The sequence below is a fragment of the Phyllobates terribilis genome, unplaced genomic scaffold (genome assembly GCF_046119375.1).
Source record: "Phyllobates terribilis strain yellow unplaced genomic scaffold, ASM4611937v1 Scaffold_116__1_contigs__length_5312468, whole genome shotgun sequence".
Classification (NCBI taxonomy): domain Eukaryota; kingdom Metazoa; phylum Chordata; class Amphibia; order Anura; family Dendrobatidae; genus Phyllobates; species Phyllobates terribilis.
The window spans coordinates 479,695-497,901 of record NW_027362876.1 but is presented as its reverse complement, the minus strand read 5'-3'; the positions used below and the strand labels follow the sequence as shown (position 1 = coordinate 497,901).

The 18,207-nt window shown below is 48.9% G+C and overlaps 1 protein-coding gene across 1 annotated transcript in view; it reads right to left on the bottom strand.

Annotated features, from left to right (window-relative positions):
• LOC141201463 (uncharacterized) overlaps positions 1–18,207 on the bottom strand; it is a 458,636-nt gene that overhangs the window by 181,490 nt on the left and 258,939 nt on the right. The gene's annotated exons all lie outside the window — the stretch shown is intronic.

The following is an 18,207-nucleotide window of genomic DNA, read 5'->3' as shown; positions in this document are numbered from 1 at the left end:
CACACTATATAGGAGTAGATAGAGGAGCCTTTCTGCAGCCTTGGGCCCTGCAGCCCCAGCCAGATTAGTATTAGCCTATTTTTTGCAGCCTCATCTATTGCATTGTAGGTTACCTTCCTACATTGTAATAGCTACAAAAAGTTTGTGATACTATCGTTATTACATCTTTAGGCACATCCAGTGTCTTTTTGTGACAAAAAAAAACCTAAATAAAGTTCACCAAACACTACACAACACTCCAGTTGTGTAGGCCACATTAGCTCATATTAAAGTCTAGTCCACACTTTATAAAATTAGTGTTTCTTATACCTGTTAGCAGCTGTTCAGGAATAAGCACACTAAGCCCTTAGTACTTTTCTGCCTATCTTTATCAGTCTACCAAGATGAAGAAGGCAGGGAGTAAGGCTTGTGGTCGTGGGCGTGGAGTTTCTGCAGGGAGAGGACGTGAGGATTCTGTGCCTGCAGGGAGAGGACGTGGGGATTCTGTGCCTGCTGCGGGCACCAGTGACTCAGCATCCCCCAGTTTTACCAGGGAACAGTCCTTTATGCGCAGCTTTGTAGGAGCTAGCCGTACCCCACTGCTGCGCGAGGACCAAATTGAAGCCGTTGTCGGATGGATGGCAGCTAACGCATCGACTTCAATTAGTTCCAGATCCTCTCAGGTCCTGAGCACTGAAGAGCACCCATCTGTCTCTTCACCACCTGCCAAATTGCCCAGGCAGTCAGAGAGCCCTGGACAGGAGCCATCTCTACTTCTGTTCTCTGAATCTCTTGGCTTGGAAAGAGGGGGCCAGCCAAGCAGAATTCGAGAATTTGAAGAAGAGGTAGTATGCAGTGATGCGCAACCGTTTTGTCTCTCTGAATCTGAAGAGGCGGGTGGGCCAGTGCCTATGGTCAGCAGCACACCTCAATACGCATCTGATGATGAGACTCAGGTGCCACTTTCTGGTGCGTACTGTGCTGTCGAGACTACCCAGGAGAAGCAGTTGTTTGCAGAGGGTGGTGTAGATGATGAGGTCCTTGACCCATCATGGCGTGAGCGACAGGAAGGTGGTGGGAGAAGCTCTGAGGAAGAGATTCCCCGAACGGCCCAAAAAGGAGGGAGAGGGAGGGGGCAGACTTGGTTGCCTGTAGCCTCCACTTCGGCACCCATTAGGAGCATGGCTCTTCCAAAATCCAAAGCGGGCGCTCCCAAGACTTGCAGTGCCTGGTCCTTTTTTGACACAGTTGCAGATGACATTTGCTTTGTCAAATGCAAGCTGTGTAATCAGAAGGTGAAAAGAGGAAAAAGTGTCAGCAACCTCAATACCACAAATATGTGGAAACATGTGCGGACCAAGCACGTGGTGGAGTTACACAAACACACTGAAGACCTAGGCCAACCTACAGCGCCACCTACCACCTCTTCAGCTCGTGTTGTAGCCTCTTCCTCCAGCTCACACACAGCTGGTTCGGCTTCCTCACAGGATCGCCATGGAAGAATCTCTGGCACTGTTGTACAGAGACACAGTGTAATTCCACCCACAGCACCACTTTCCCAGTCATCCTCACACTCCCAGGCCAGTCTACAGCCATCGTTAGCACAGGCATGGGAGAAAAGGCGCCCATACTCGGCAAACCACCCCCGAGCACAGGCTCTGAATGCTGGCATTGCTAAACTACTGGCCCTTGAAATGCTATCATTCAGGCTGGTGGAGACTGACACATTCCGTAACTTTATGGCATTGGCAGTCCCACAATACAACGTGCCCAGCCGCTTTTATTTCAGCAGGCAAGCCGTCCCTGCCCTGCAACATCATGTGGAGGGAAAAATTAAACATGCGCTACAAAACGCCGTCAGTAGCAAGGTCCACCTGACCACTGATGCGTGGACCAGTAAGCATGGACAGGGACGATACCTTTCCCTCACTGCCCATTGGGTAAATGTTGTGGAGCCGGGTACAGATCTTGAGAGTGGCGCTGTACGTGTTCTGCCAACTCCAAGGATTGCAGGAATCCAGTCTGTACACATTGACTCCTCCTCATACTCCAGTTCCTCTGAATCAGCGCTGCAGGAGCTGTCACAGTCTACCTCCACATCGACCCGTGAACGGTTACCTGTTATGATGACCGATATGAGCACAGCCGTGGCCAAACGTCAACAGGCCGTATTAAAATTAATTTCTTTGGGGAATCGAAGCCACACAGCGCAGGAGCTCTGGAATGCCATCAAGCAGCAGAGTGACGTGTGGTTTGTGCCAGCGAATCTCCAGCCAGGCATGGTAGTGTGTGACAATGGCCGAAATCTGGTGGCAGCTCTGGGCCTAGGCAACCTCACTCACATCCCATGTCTGGCACATGTGCTCAACTTGGTCGTGCAGAGTTTTTTGAGGGACTATCCGGATCTTGATGCACTGCTTCACAAGGTCCGCATAGAGTGCGGCGTTCCAGCAATGCAAGATCACGCATTGCAGCTCTGCAGCGCCGATTATGTCTTCCGGAACATCGCATCATATGTGACCTACCCACCAGGTGGAATTCAACGTTACATATGTTGGAGAGGTTGTGTGAGCAGCAGGCAGCAGTAATGGAGTACCAGCTGCAGCAGGCGCAAACAAGTCGCAGTGCACGCCGTTCACACTTCACCACCACTGAGTGGGCCTCTATGAAGGACATTTGCCACGTTTTGCGTGCCTTCGATTATTCCACGCGGATGGCGAGTGCAGATGATGCACTAGTCAGCATGACTATCCCCCTTATCTGCCTGCTTGAAAAAACACTGCAAGCACTAAGGGACGAGGTTTTGGAAGAGGTGGAGGATGAGGAGTCACAAATGCCATCTGCTTCTCTACAGTCTGCGCAACGTGGTTCCTCACAAAGGCCTAGGCAGGGGACACTTTGTGAGGAGGATGAGGAGGAGTCAATGGATGAGGAAGACATCTGTCCAGAGGAGGGAGGTACACAATGCTCTAGTAGTCAGTATCTAGAGCGAGGGTGGGGTGATGCAGAGCAGGCAGAGATCACGCCTCAAGCAGGGGACAGCGTTTCTTGGCCAGTTGGCAGTCTGCAGCACATGGTTGATTTCATGCTGCAGTGCCTGAGAAACGACCGCCGCATCGCCCACATTCTCAACACGGCTGATTATTGGGTGTCCACCCTCCTAGATCCTCGCTACCGGGACAACTTACAAAGCCTCATAACACCGTTGAACCGGGAGCGTAAAATGCGGGAGTACCAAGACGCACTGGTGCATTCCATCATGTTCTCCATTCCAACCGAGAGCAGTGCTGCTAGTGCATTACAAAGCAGCTCAGTGCGTCGAGGCAGTGGAGGAAGCTCTGCACAAAGAGGGAGCAGAAGCAGCGCCTCAGCACAAGGCAAGACCAGTATGGCCGAAATGTGGCAAAGTTTTGTGTCCCCGCCGCCACAAATGTCTACACCATCACAGACGGCTCCAGTCAGCAGGAGGCAACGTTTCCGTCAGATGGTGACAGACTACATGTCTTGCCCTCTTAGTGTACTCCCAGACGGCTCTTCTCCCTTCAAGTTTTGGGTCTGTAAGCTGGATACATGGCCAGAGCTTAGTCAGTATGCACTGGAGGTGCTAGCTTGCCCTGCTGCTAGTGTATTATCGGAACGCGTCTTTAGTGCCGCAGGTGGTGTACTAACAGACCGTCGCATGCGACTATCCTCCGATAACGTTGACCGGCTTACTTTTCTCAAAATGAACAAGGCCTGGATCTCTCATGAATTTGCCAGTCCTCTTCCAGAATAAATAATTGGTTGGCAACAGTATCCAGGTCTCCTGTTCTGTTCATGTTTCTACCACCTGAACTGTAATCCCTGAGCTCCAACACCGCCAGTTGGCGCTCGGAAGTGCCGTCTGCACAGTCAACACTTGCTGCCGTGTTATTGGGGTTCAGTAACGTCAGCTGTTCCCCTGCTGTGCGGACGACAATTTCTCCTGCTCTGTCCACATTCTCACTACTACAGATTTTAAAGTTGCTCCAATTACACCTCTGGCTCCTCTGTTTTCAGTATTATCCCTGAGCTCCAACACCGCCAGTTGGCGCACGGAAGTGCCATCTGCACAGTCAACACTTGCTGCCGTGTTATTGGGGTTCAGTAACGTCAGCTGTTCCCCTGCTGTGCGGACGGCAATTTCTCCTGCTTTGTCCACATCCACTGTACTACACATTTTAAAGTTGCTCCAATTACACCTCTGGCTCCTCTGTTTTCATTCTTATCCCTGGGCTCCAACACCGCCAGTTGGCGCTCGGAAGTGCCGTCTGCACAGTCAACACTTGCTGCGGTGTTATTGGGGTTCGGTAACGTCAGCTGTTCCCCTGCTGTGTTCACGGCAATTTCTCCTGCTCTGTCCATATTCACTGTGCTACTTATTTAAAACATGCTCCAATTACACCTCTGGCTCCTCTCTATTTTTATTCTTATCCCTGGGCTCCAGCACCGCCAGTTGGCGCTCGGAAGTGCTGTCTGCACAGTCAACACTTGCTGCGGTGTTATTGGGGTTCGGTAACGTCAGCTGTTCCCCTGCTGTGTTCACGGCAATTTCTCCTGCTCTGTCCATATTCACTGTGCTACTTATTTAAAACATGCTCCAATTACACCTCTGGCTCCTCTCTATTTTTATTCTTATCCCTGGGCTCCAGCACCGCCAGTTGGCGCTCGGAAGTGCTGTCTGCACAGTCAACACTTGCTGCGGTGTTATTGGGGTTCGGTAACGTCAGCTGTTCCCCTGCTGTGTTCACGGCAATTTCTCCTGCTCTGTCCATATTCACTGTGCTACTTATTTAAAACTTGCTCCAATTACACCTCTGGCTCCTCTCTATTTTTATTCTTATCCCTGGGCTCCAGCACCGCCAGTTGGCGCTCGGAAGTGCTGTCTGCACAGTCAACACTTGCTGCCGTGTTATTGGGGTTCGGTAACGTCAGCTGTTCCCCTGCTGTACGGACGGCAATTTCTCCTGCTTTGTCCACATCCACTGTACTACACATTTTAAAGTTGCTCCAATTACACCTCTGGCTCCTCTGTTTTCATTCTTATCCCTGGGCTCCAGCACCGCCAGTTGGCGCTCGGAAGTGCCGTCTGCACAGTCAACACTTGCTGCGGTGTTATTGGGGTTCGGTAACGTCAGCTGTTCCCCTGCTGTGTTCACGGCAATTTCTCCTGCTCTGTCCATATTCACTGTGCTACTTATTTAAAACTTGCTCCAATTACACCTCTGGCTCCTCCGTTTTTAGTATTTACCCTGGGCTCCAATACCGCTAGTTGCTGCTCAGAAGTGCCGTCTGCACAGTCAACGCTTGCTCCAGTGTTATTGGGGTTCAGTAACGTCAGCTGATCCCCAGCTGTGTGTCCGGCAAATTCTCCTGCTTTGTCCACATCCACTGTACTACGGATTTAAAACCTCCTCCAAATACACCTCTGGCTCCTCTGTTTTTAGTATTTACCCTGGGCTCCAGCACCGCCAGCTGGTTCTCGGCAGTTCCATTGGCTCTTGTACCTTCTGCTACCCATCCGGGTTCCAGTACCGTCAGCTGGTCCTCGGTAGTTCCATTTGCTCTTGTATCTTCTGCTACCCATCCGGGTTCCAGTACCGTCAGCTGGTTCTCGGCAGTGTCTTTGGCACGGGTACTCCCTCCTGCCCAGCCTGGTTCCAGCACACCAGCTGTTTCCGGGTAGTGTCAACGTCACTTTGCCTCCAATGCGTTGTCCTGTCGTGTTGCGGTCGGGTTAGCCGACTCTATGGTGCCTGCAGTTTAGGTGACTCCTATGTGGGCTGCGGGATCTGGCAATGAAGGCTGGTTCCATAGTGCCAATAGGACAAGCACCCCCTGTAGGACTGTGGGTTTTGGTAACTGCGGCCGGCTCGCGGCCTTGAACTTTTTTTTACATGGGTACCTTCTGCTACCCATCCGGGTTCCAGTACCGTCAGCTGGTTCTCGGCAGTGCCTTTGGATTAGGTGCCTCCTTCTCGGTATCCAAGTTCCACCAACGTCTGCTGGTCCTTGGTAGTGCTTTCTGGCACAGGTACCTCCTGCTTAGTAACCGAGTTCCAGTAACATCAGCTGGTCCTCGGTAGTTCCATTGGCTCTTGTACCTTCTGCTACCCATCCGGGTTCCAGTACCGTCAGCTGGTCCTCGGTAGTTCCTCAGCTTTCTTGTACCTTCTGCTACATTTCCAAGTTCAAGCTTTTTGAAATGGTTCTTGGTAATCACTCTGGATCTCCCTGACGAGGACCCTGAAGACGAGGACCCTGAAGACCAACCCTAAGAAGACGAGGACCCCGAAGACAATGACCCTGAAGACGAGGACCCTGAAGACCACCCCGAAGAAGACGAGGACCCTGAAGACCACCCCGAAGAAGACGAGGACCCCGAAGACGAGGACCCAGAAGACGAGGACCCCGAAGACGAGGACCCCCGAAGACGACGACCCTGAAGACCACCCCGAAGAAGACCAAGAAGATGACCCTGAAGAAGTTGACCAAGAAGACAAAGAAGAGAAGACAAGCACCAAGATACAGAAGAACAAGAGACAGAAAACCAAGAAGCAGAAATACAAGAAGCTGCAGAACAAAAAGCAGTGTATGGGGGTGAGTCCGTTCCTCCTCGTGGTGCCCCTGGAAAAGACCTGCTGCTGCAGGCCAAACTGAACGCGGACAAATCCTGTTGTAAATCTTTTGTGACGGGCAGAATGAAAGGTGTAATGTCCAACCTTTTATAGATAACAACTACAGGAATGCCTGTCACAAATAAGAATATGATGAAGAAGAAGAATATGAAGAAGATGAAGAAGTAGAATATGAAGAATGTAAAAAAAAGAATAATACGAAGAAGGTGAAGAAGAAGAAGGTGAAGAAGAAGTGGATGAAAAAGATGCTGAGGATGATGAAGGAGAAAGTGTGGGAGAAGTAAAAAAGAAGGTGAAGAGCATGGAAGTAGTGAAACATAAATATCTGACAAAATATAAAAATACTTAACATAGTTAATATTTCCGTAACTCAGAACATAATAAAAAAATAGTAATTCCTGCTATTCCATTTGACTGGGCTAAACCTCTATGCCTTTATTGTCTCCCCCACCTCCCCCAATACATTCTACATTATTCTTAGTTGTTTTCCTTCATGTAGAAATAACCTACAAGGAAAGAAAGGGTTTATTTTAATTCCGATATTTATGTCCCATTGACTTGCATTGGTTTCCGGTATCGGAATCGGCGATATCCGATACTTTTTCGGTATCGGTCCGATCCAATCCGATCCGATATTTCCCGATATCGGAAGGTATCGCTCAACACTACTTATGATGCATCTGGTAATAAACATGTTAAGGATGGGCCGCTACTCATGGACCACTGCTGTGTGCTTGCCCCCCAGGCTAAAATGTGCCAGCCAGCCCCTTCTGCACCAGGTGCCAGAAAACCTACATACACCTTTGGAATAGGTATCTTGCAAATTAAGGATGGGGTTTGGTGTTTTAAAGTGATTTTATTGACTCTGTGCATTTATATTTTGTATCAATAATATAATATGGTTATATATATCTTCTGGATATCAGGAGGGCTTATCCCTGTGCATTGACTCTCTCCTTCTCCTTCGATGTCCTGTATAGGCCAAAAAAAACTACGCGTTTCGAGGACTTACAGTTCCTCTTCGTCAGTTTCTCGCTGATAGTCAAACTGGTAACCTAATAAAGTGCAAACGCCCCCCACAAAGATAATACAACCAAACAAATGGAGGAAGATCCAATACTATCAAGAAGGTGCAAAAGGACATATGGAGGTGCAATAGAACTAAGATAGAATTCCAATAAGAATAGACTGTGTGTGAAAAAAATAACAATAAAAAAGACTTTGTTCAAACTTTCACAATTAGTTAAAAATGAATAAAAATGATATACTTATATTTCTGATGGCTATAAAAAACAGTCTGTTAATCAGTGTATATTACCAGGATAGTATAAATTCGGCACTTAGTACCATCCAGAGATAAAATGGAAAAAATGGAGGAAGAAAAATAAAAACATTATATTGTATCTCCAATAGGGGTATCAATGTATAGAAACAAATACATATATAAAATAGGTGGATTCAAAGGAATATATCCAAAAGACATATTATATTGATAAAATATAAGGAGGTTCATAAAAATGCAATGTAAATGTTCAATTGGTACTGGGATAAAAAATACATACAGTATATACCGCTGCGAGTTAAAGGCATACAGCTGACTCTCGTGATTAAGGAGCTTCAGAGCCAAGCTATTTAATGTGAAGAACCATTTGGATTCCATCCGCGACATTAATCTCAGGTAATCACCTCCCCTCCATTTTCTGGGGACTAATCGGATCCCACAAAACTTAGTGCCCTTATAAGATTGGTTGTGGAACTTCCGGTAGTGCCGGGACAGTGGATGCCCTTCAAAACCTTCATTCAAGTATGGCCCGGACTGCATCCCACCATAGGGGGCTTAAGGGGAGGGCCGCATGACTCAGGAGGTCTGCTAGGCTGTAATTTGGGGTGGTAAGGGGTTAATGTAAGGAATAGAGTTTTGGACGCGAACTTGTAGGGGAGGAGTATAGGGGCAGGGGGATAGTACGGGGTTATCTGATTGGCTAGTGGGGGGTATCTCTGTGGGGGGGTATATAAGGTGAGGGGTGGTGGGGGTAGTCCATTCGGGAAAAGTTTAACATATCTGAATCTACGTCAGGTCCTGAGGAATGGAGGCTCTTTTCCAGGAGATCCGTTCCTTGGCTGAGAGCAGGGGACAGCTGTGGCTCCAGGATCAGCTGCAGCGCTGGAACACTGAAGAGACGGCCGGAGAGGTGGCTGCACCCGCAGCACCTCAGAGAGGTGCAAGGAGGTCCAGGCCGCCGGAGAGACTCAGCCCGGAAGGGACTCCCCAGACCAGGCGCCGGTTGCAAAGCCCCTCCAGGGACTCCTCCGGATCACAGGCACAACCCCAGCCCCCATCTGCCGCACGCCGCTCTGGAAGAATCTCTCAGCGTCGGCATCATCCAGAGGCCGGGGTGAGTGACGTCGTTGGCTCCGCCCCCCCTGTGAGGTCATCCCGGTCATGTGGCACCACTATCCAGGAAGTGCGGGCTGCTCAGGAGAGCAGGGCCTCTGCTGCTGAAGGAGGGAGAGATACATTATATGAACGGCCGGGGCATCCACTTCGGGCCCAGCAAGCAGCCAGGGGAAGGAGAGCTGAGCCTGAAGAATGCCGGACCCAGGGAGCAGAAGGAGGCAGGAGGGTGAATAGCTCAGCCAGAGCTATTTCAGGTGAGCGGCAGGCACAGCCGTGCCGGGCCCATGCAGCGGGGAAAACAAAGCAGTACCGGTCAGTTGGAGCTGACCCAGAAGAACGGCAGGTGCAACCGCACCGGGCCCAGGCATCAGGATCAGCAGGACCCCAGCGGTGGAGATCGGGAAGACCAGTGCGGGGGACCAGGAGATGACCCACCCGGGATGTCGGTAGCACCAAGCACCGGTGCGATGTCCATGGGAGAGGGCAGATTGCTGCTAGGGATGCGGGCTGCAGGCGTGCAGCTGAAGTCTCTCCTCCTCCCAGACAGCGCGCTATTGTGGATAGGAGGTCCAGGTCTAGCGGTGGGTTGACTCCGTCGGGTTTACCTGGCGATGTCCCCGAGCCTGACCTTGCCTCTGAAGAAGAGGGCCAGATTTCATCTCGCAGTGAAGAGAGTGGGGACGATCGCCGCGGAGGAGATGAAATGGCTGTTCAAAGGCTTCCTCGTAGTCGGCCTGGTAAGTCACATGGTTTAAATGCGCCTCGGGGGAATGCGGATGATGTAGATCAGAGAGAGCGGTATTTTCAGAGGGGCTTGGCGGCTGACAGGGTGAAGGGTAGTGACGTTGTGTCGGAATTTCTTAGCATGGTGCGGGGTTTTTTGTCACCTGCGGCAGGTCCTAGCGGAGTTTGGCAGGGTGGTGCTGGAGGTTCAGGGCCAGTTGCGGAGACCCCGGCAGTTGTGAGTGGAGGTATTCCCGCGCCAGTTGCAGATAATGAGACGGTTGCGGCACCAGCGCTTCGGCGACTCCAGTGGATACAGTGCGGTTGGATGACAGAGCGAGGGGCGAGGTTTATGTGTGCTTTGATGGCCCCTTGGGAGCTCATTTAAAGCAGGAGGTGCGAGAAAAAATATGGAAGGATGAGTACGTGGAAATTTTTTCCTTGTTACCGTTGGAGAAGTTTAATTTGGACAGGGTAAAGCCAGATGAGAGTTAGAAGGATGAGGAGGAGCGCAGGCGTTATCGTCTGATTCCTCGCACTTTTCAAAATTGGCTGCAGGCGTTTACCACACTAGCGAGTGTCATTGGGGGGAAAGCTCCGGAGAACTGTTCTGCATTATTTTGTTATTTAAATTCGATTAGTGAAGCATACCGTGTTTATGGCGGGACTGCCTGGCTGAGGTATGATGAACAGTTTAGGCAAAGAAAGGCAGTCCGTCTGAGTTTACGGTGGGACCACAAGGAGATTAGTTTGTGGTTGCGATTGATGGCAGCACCAAGGTCGACCTCGCAGTCCTTTCCTGGGAGTAGCGGTGGTTCTGCCAATTCGGCGGCATCATCGTCAGGCTCCAGGAAGGGGCTGTGCTGGCAGTTTAACGAGCGGGAATGCCGTTTTGGCACAGACTGTAAGTTTAAGCACAAATGTTCAGGCTGCGGAGGGTCCCACAGCCATTCCAAGTGCTTTAAGAAAGGAAAGAAAAAATCAAGCGACTCTTTTTCAAGAAGGGAGGACACCAGTGAGAATAGATCGGATGCTTCTGTTTCTAAGTAGGTATCCAGATAAGGAAGCAGCTGTGTTGTTGAGGGATGGTTTTAATTTTGGCTTCAGGATTCCGTCTGCAGTTGTGCCATGTACGGTGCGGCCTAAGAATTTGATTTCGGCTCGGATGCATGCGGCAGTTGTTAAGGAAAAATTGGATAAGGAAATTAAGTTAGGTCGCATGTCTGGTCCTTTTTTAGGAACCTCCATTGCCGTGTTTATGTGTTTTTCCTCTGGGCGTTGTGCCCAAAAAGGAGCCTAACAAGTTTCAGTTAATCCATCACTTGTCGTATCCTCATGGTAGTTCAGTTAATGATGGTATTGATCCAGATTTGGCATCTGTATCGTATGTTTCTTTTGACAAGGCCGTGGACTGGGTGCGGAGGCTGAGAAAAGGATCTCTCATGGCAAAAGCTGACATTGAGTCCGCTTTTCGTCTGCTTCCGGTACACCCAGACAGTTTTAATTTACTTGGTTGTTTTTGGGACTGTCATTATTACGTGGATTGTTGTCTACCGATGGGATGTTCAATCTCGTGTTCCTACTTTGAAAAGTTCAGTTGTTTTCTTGAATGGGTAGTTAGGGAGGAATCTGGCTTGGACTCCGTATTGCACTATTTAGATTACTTTTTGTGCATTGGGTCAGCTGGGTCCTCAGTTTGTTCTTTGCTGCTTAGGACGGTTGAACAGGTAGCATCTCGCTTTGGCATTCCGTTGGCCCCGGAGAAAACGGAGGGCCCCTCCACGGTTTTGAAGTTTTTGGTCATTGAATTGGATTCCGTCAGGATGGAATGCCGCTTGACAGAGGACAAGTTGTTAGATCTGAAGTCTTGTGTCCAAGAGGCTTTGCGGGCAAAGAAATTGCGCCTGCGCCAACTGCAATCTCTTTTGGGTAAGTTAAATTTTGCGTGCAGGATTTTACCTATGGGAAGAGTTTTTTCACGTAGGTTGGCTCAGGCGACAGCAGGCATTAAACATCCGTTGCATTTTGTAAGATTGAATTTGGAACACAAGGCGGATTTGTCCATTTGGGCGGATTTTCTTCAATCTTATAATGGCAGGTCGGTTTGGATGGATCAAGTCGTTTCTAATGTGGATCTGGTTTTGTTTACAGATCCACATTAGCCACCTATTGTGGTGGCTTTGGAGGTTTGGGGCTCTGAGCTGAGGAACAAGAAAGTGCGTTTCTTCTGTGACAACTTGAGTGTAGTGCATTGTATTAACAACTTGTCAGCTGTTTCATTGCCGGTTCTGTCTCTTTTGCGCCATCTAGTGCTCAGGTATTTGGATTTTAATGTCTGGTTTTGTGCTGTTCATGTACCGGGTGTTCAGAATTCAATAGCTGATGCATTGTCTCGCTTCCAGTGGGATCGTTTTCGGGAACTGGTGCCGGACGCGGAGCAGTTGGAAACGGATTGGCCCCGGTGGTTGTGGGATCTAGTGTCCGTGCAGCGTTGAATTTGGTGAGGTGTTCTGTTAACCCCAGTACTTGGTCTCGATATGTTTCTGCGTGGCGTCTTTGGCAGGAGCTAGAGGAGTCGGCAGGTGAGCAGGTGACGGAAGCGGACCGTCCCTATTTATTTTTGTACATGATCGGCAGGGCATTTCAGGAGGGTTTATCGGGCTCAGCTGTAGCTGGTAGGTTAGCAGGTTTGGCCTTCTTCTTTAAGTTAAGTGGTTGGAGGGACTTTACCAAGGATTTCTTGGTTCGACAGGCGATGAAGGCATTTCGGAGGAGCTATCCGGTACGTGATTTGCGGCGCCCGGTATAGTTTGAAATACTGGGTCAGCTTTTGCGTTGCCTTAGCGGTGTGTGCAGTTCTGAATATGAATGTCGGCCATTTGGGGCGGCCTTTGTTCTGACGTTTTTTGAGGCATTTAGGATAAGCGAATTGGTGAGCAAGAATGTTAAGTGTCATGGCGGGCTGTTATCGAAGGAAGTAGTGTGCTCGGAGGAGGCAGTACGGTGTTATTTGAGGCGGTCAAAAACCGATACAGCTGGTAAGGGTTGTTTGGTGGAATTGTGGGCTGTGGACGGTTTGTTTGAATGCCCGGTGAGATGGGTTTCTGCATTTCTGGAGGTGAGAGGTCCATCATCGGGTGCCTTTTTGTTACATCAAGATGGATCTGCATTATCGGTGTATCAGTTTATTACCATCTTCAGGCGGGGTTTAGCTAGTTGTGGTCTGAATGGTTTGGAGTTTGGTTCTCATTCGTTTCGGATTGGGGCCACCACTGAGGCTGCTTGCTGGGGTTTGGGGGTTTAAAGCTGTGAAAAAGATTGGTCGCTGGGAGTCGGCCAGGTATCGGTCTTAATGTCCGGCCTCATATGTTATTAGATTTTTCCCCAATTTTTTGATAGTGTTATTATGTGGTAACGAGTTTTTTTTCTTCTTTACATTCCCCCCCCTTTGTTTTATGTTTCAGGACCCACTCGGTTGATCTGGGTGCTAGGTCACTCGTATGTATATTGGGGTTCCATTCGGGCCGACGCAAGACCGGCGGGGCGCCAGTTGGGCATAACGAAGGAGGTTGCGACGGTTCGGTGGATCGGTATCAGGGGTTTGCTGTGGAGCCGGGTAATGCCCGAATTTCATTTTTATGCTAATTTGGATAGGCCTCCGGATATACTCGTTTTGCATGTGGGTGGGAATGACTTGGGCTCCAGGACGTCTAGAGACTTGATCCATGACGTCAAGTTTGACTGCCTGAGGCTTTTGGAAACCTATCCGGGATTAGTGCTCGTATGGTCGGACATCGTCGCACGCCTGGCATGGCGACACGCCAGGTAAGTCGAAAGGATAAATAAAGCTTGGAGCAAGGTGAATAGGGAGGTTTCCCGATTCATTGCTCTGCATGTGGGGGTTGTGGTTCGTCATCGGGATCTGGAAGTTCCGTCTAGGGAATTTCTGCGGTCTGATGGGGTCCATTTGAATGATATTGGCATAGATATGTGGGCATTAGCATTGATGGAGGGAGTTGAAAAGGCACTTTTGGTATGGCGGGACTCTCAGGCATAAGGTGTTATGCCTGCTCACTATGGCGGAAAAGGAGGGGGGTTTTGAAGGCGGTTGCTTACATCAAAGGAGGACAGGGGAGCCCACTGCAGGGATGGGTGACTCCCATCGGTGTTAAGCGGGTGTTAAAAATTTAAAATGGGTCTCTACTGAGCGAGGTCTCAGCATTTCTGGATGGGCAACAGTCAGCTGGGTCCCCCTGGGCCGGTTGCGGTGCGGCAAGGGTGGCATGGTGGAGCTGTTTGTTGCAGTTTTCAAAATGTATGGGCAACAGTCAGCTGGGTCCCCCTGGGCCGGTTGTGGTGCGGCTGGGGGTGGCATGGTGGAGCTGTTTTTTGCAGTTTTTCTCCAAAAAATGGTGGAGCCTTCAATTCCCCCTCCTCCTTTTCAGAGTTAATTTAATGTTAATTAATGTTATTTATGTTTACATGCTGTTATATAATAAATGAGGCTGCTGTGGCCATTATATCCAATGTCACAGTGTGGTGGTTTTTATTTATAGTAAGTGGGGGGATTCAGTGGGCTGTGTATAGTAGGCCGTATAGTCATACATTCCGAAGTCAAGTATGGCCCGGACAGCATCCCCCCATAGGGGGCTTAAGGGGAGGGCCGCATAACTCAGGAGGTCTGCTAGGCCGTAATTTGGGGTGGTAAGGAGTTAATGTAAGGAATAGAGTTTTGGGCGCGAATTTGTAGGGGAGGAGTATAGGGGCAGGGGATAGTACAGGGTTATCTGATTGGCTAGTGGGGGGTATCTCTGTGGGGGGTATATAAGGTGAGGGGTGGTGGGGGTAGTACATTCGGGAAAAGTTTAACATACCTGAATCTCCCGCCCACCCGCCCTATTTGCTTAGCAATTTTGCACATTGTTCCTTGTTAAATTGTCACAGCGGTTGGCGGAAAAGGAGGGGGGTTTTGAAGGCGGTTGCTTACATCGAAAGAGGACGGGGGAGCCCACTGCAGGGATGGGTGACTCCCATCGGTGTTAAGCGGGTGTTAAAAATTTAAAACGGGTCCCTACTGAACGAGGTCTCAGCGGGACATTTCTGGATGGGCAACAGTCAGCTGGGTCCCCCTGGGCCGGTTGCGGTACGGCTAGGGGTGGCATGGTGGAGCTGTTTGTTGCAGTTTTCAAAATGTATGGGCAAAAGTCAGCTGGGTCCCCCTGGGCCGGTTGTGGTGCGGCTGGGGGTGGCATGGTGGAGCTGTTTGTTGCAGTTTTTTTCCAAAAAATGGTGGAGCCTTCAATTACCCCTCCTCCTTTTCAGAGTTAATTTAATGTTAATTAATGTTATTTATGTTTACATGCTGTTATATAATAAATGAGGCTGCTGTGGCCATTATGTCCAATGTCACAGTGTGGTGGTTTTTATTTGTAGTAAGTGGGGGGGTTCAGTGGGCTGTGTATAGTAGGCCGTATAGTCATACATTCCGAAGTCATGTTGATAAAGTGTTCCTTCAGCCTTTTGATAACTTGCGCTTTGTACAGACATCTCCTCCTGTCAAGGTATAAAAAGGGTGTGGCTTGGGGTGTGGATAGGGGCGTGGTCAGACTACGCGTGCCGCATGGTTTCGCCCTCTTTCTAGTCCTCATAGGTTGGCGGTATGCTTGTACTGAGGAGATCTGGGATATCAGTGATTAGGTCCCATATTGTGCACTGTAAGGTCTGGAAAAGCTCCTTCTAGCCGTCTCTGTAGCACCAGAGGAAGAACAGAGGGGAAAAGACAGGATTTTCTACATGTCGCGTTATGTAGATGTTCTGCAGATTTATCACAACCGTCCACAAGAAGAAACTGCCATCACAGAGCCGCCTTTAGCTGTTGGAAAAGTTTAAACTTAGTTTTGAATAGTTGCTATAGGCAACAAGGACCGTTTCTATTTATGCTGGGTCACATGATGCTGGTGCTGGGTGAAGTCATGTGACGGAATGTTGTGGGTGATGATGTCACAGAGGGCGTTGTGATGTCACCCTTGGGGTATATAAGGGGGCTCCATCCACCTGGAGCTCATATCTCATTGGCCATATCTTGGTGCTGAGATACCCCCTGGAGACAATGAGGATCGCCATATTGTTTCTGTGCTGTACCCTGTTCTACCCTGTGAATTACCATAGGCTGCCGGTGAGTACCTGTCTATTATTACATATGGAGGACGTTTAGAATCAGCTGCGGCAGGGGAAGGGGATGGGGAGGGGGGTCCTGTAAGAATTTACCTGCGGGAATAAGAGGTTATGGCAGGGAAAGGAGCTTAGGAAGTGACAGTCAGAGGGGATATAAGTGTGGGGTGACCCCTCTGACTCCCACATTCCTGCCTTGTCCTTGTAGTGATTAATGACTTTGGTGTTGTCCCTTATATATCACTTTGCAGTCACCAGTGATCGCTCCGCACTGTGATCCTAAACTACAGTCTCATTTACCTTTTTGCAAACGCCCAGAAGGGGAGGAGTGACATCACACCCATGTGAGCAGATCCCGCCCACTTTTACTGCAGTCGTAATGCGAGCTAGCTGTATTCTGTTTTCATGGAAATGTCAGCAGCTGCTCCCCCTAGTGTTTACAAGATGAAAACATCAAAACAGTTAAAATATTTTTTTCAGATTTTATACCATTGAAACCTTTTTAAATATATATGTGTATTTATATATAAATATAAATACTTTACAATTTTAAAATTGTAAAAAAATTGCTGACACTTTCCCTTTAAAAGATCTAAAGACGTTCTGCTTCATGTGCCATTGTGACCAATCACAGCACAGATTATATTTTTTAAACTTTTCTTGAAAAACTGAAGCTGCTCCGTGATTGGAAATCATGTGGAAGGGTTCTCTTTTAGACATTTAGTTAGGTCCAAAGTATCAGTGACATGATGGATAGAACTGTGCAATGATGTCACAGAGGGCTTTGTGATGTCACCCCTGGGTATATTAGAAGCCTCGGCCCATCTGCAGCTTGTATCTCATTGACCATACCTTGGTGCTGAGAGACCTCTGGAGATGATGAGTATCATCCTATCATTTCTGTGCTTTACGTTGCTCTACCCCCCACATTACAGTACACTGAGGGCGAGTATGTTCTCATCAATATGGAGGTCACAAGGATCAGCTAATGAGAATATCGCCTCTTGCAGGACTTCTCATACTGGACACGTGACCGTCCGTCATATGAAAGTCCAACTGTAAATAATATTCCATGGACCCTGGAGGTGAATCCCAAACTTCTTCCTGATCTTCTCAATGGGATATTTCTGAAAGTTGCTTGATAATGTATCCATCACTGTATAATAACAAGGGCTCTCTGTTTGACTGGATTGGGTATAAATATACAGGACTTTTTAAGTTTTTTCTCTTTATTATAGGATGACCCACTACCCGTGGATCTCAGGAGAAGCACCTATCAAGCTTCCATCAATCTTCCTCTTTGGCTCTTCCGTGATGCAGTTTTTGTTGCGGTGATGACACTACTGACAATACTAGAGTATTTGGCCTTAAGTCTTGTCCTGAGCAAGTGGGCAATGTCTGAACCTGGTGAAACAATCAGAAAACTCATGAGAACAAAATAATTCTGAAGGAACAAAGTGCTTGTAAGGAGCCGATTTGCATCCCTCAGATTCAGGAGCAAGACTCCAGGAGAACACCTGTCCTGCCCAATGGCAAATGTTCTACTCCATCCATGGCTCCTGCGCCGCAGGATGCGAAAAAGGTTCCTAGTTGCAACTATAAAGTGGCGTTCAGTGATATTGTCTGGGTCAGAACGATCCCTCACAACAATATAGGAAGAAGAGCTCGAAGTTCCACGGAGCATAAAGAGAGGTTACTGATTTTTCAGAGAAGCCAACAACCCACAATTCCAGAGCCAAGAGCACCAGAACCTAGAACACCAGAACCTACCATGTCAGAACCTAGTATGTCAGAACCTAGAATGCCAGAGCCTGAAATGCCTACAACACTTCAACCCAAAATCAAGAGGAGAAGATATTTCCTTAGATGTCTTAGAGGCGAGGAAGATTGAGAAGGCAACTGCTTGAACTTTCCCATTGCTCGTGTTTTCATCACAGGTTAGTCCTATACTTTCTGTCTGATGGGCACCATCTTACTACATACAAGGCAGCATTGCACCTGAAATCGAATGGATATTTCGTCACACACTTGCACTTTAGCACCTTATCATATGGCGCATATATCTATGAACGCTTTGCTAAGTATCACTGTCTAGTACAGATCTGGGCAACGTGCGGCCCGCGGGCCACATCTGGCCCTCTGGCTGTTCCAGTCCGGCCCACGGACCGAGACAGCCGAAGGGCTGATAACAGTGGCCCACGGGCCGCACTGCACCGCACGCCGTCACCGCTCGCCGTCACTGCCCGCCTGCACGCCGTCACCGCTGTCTCAATCCGTGGT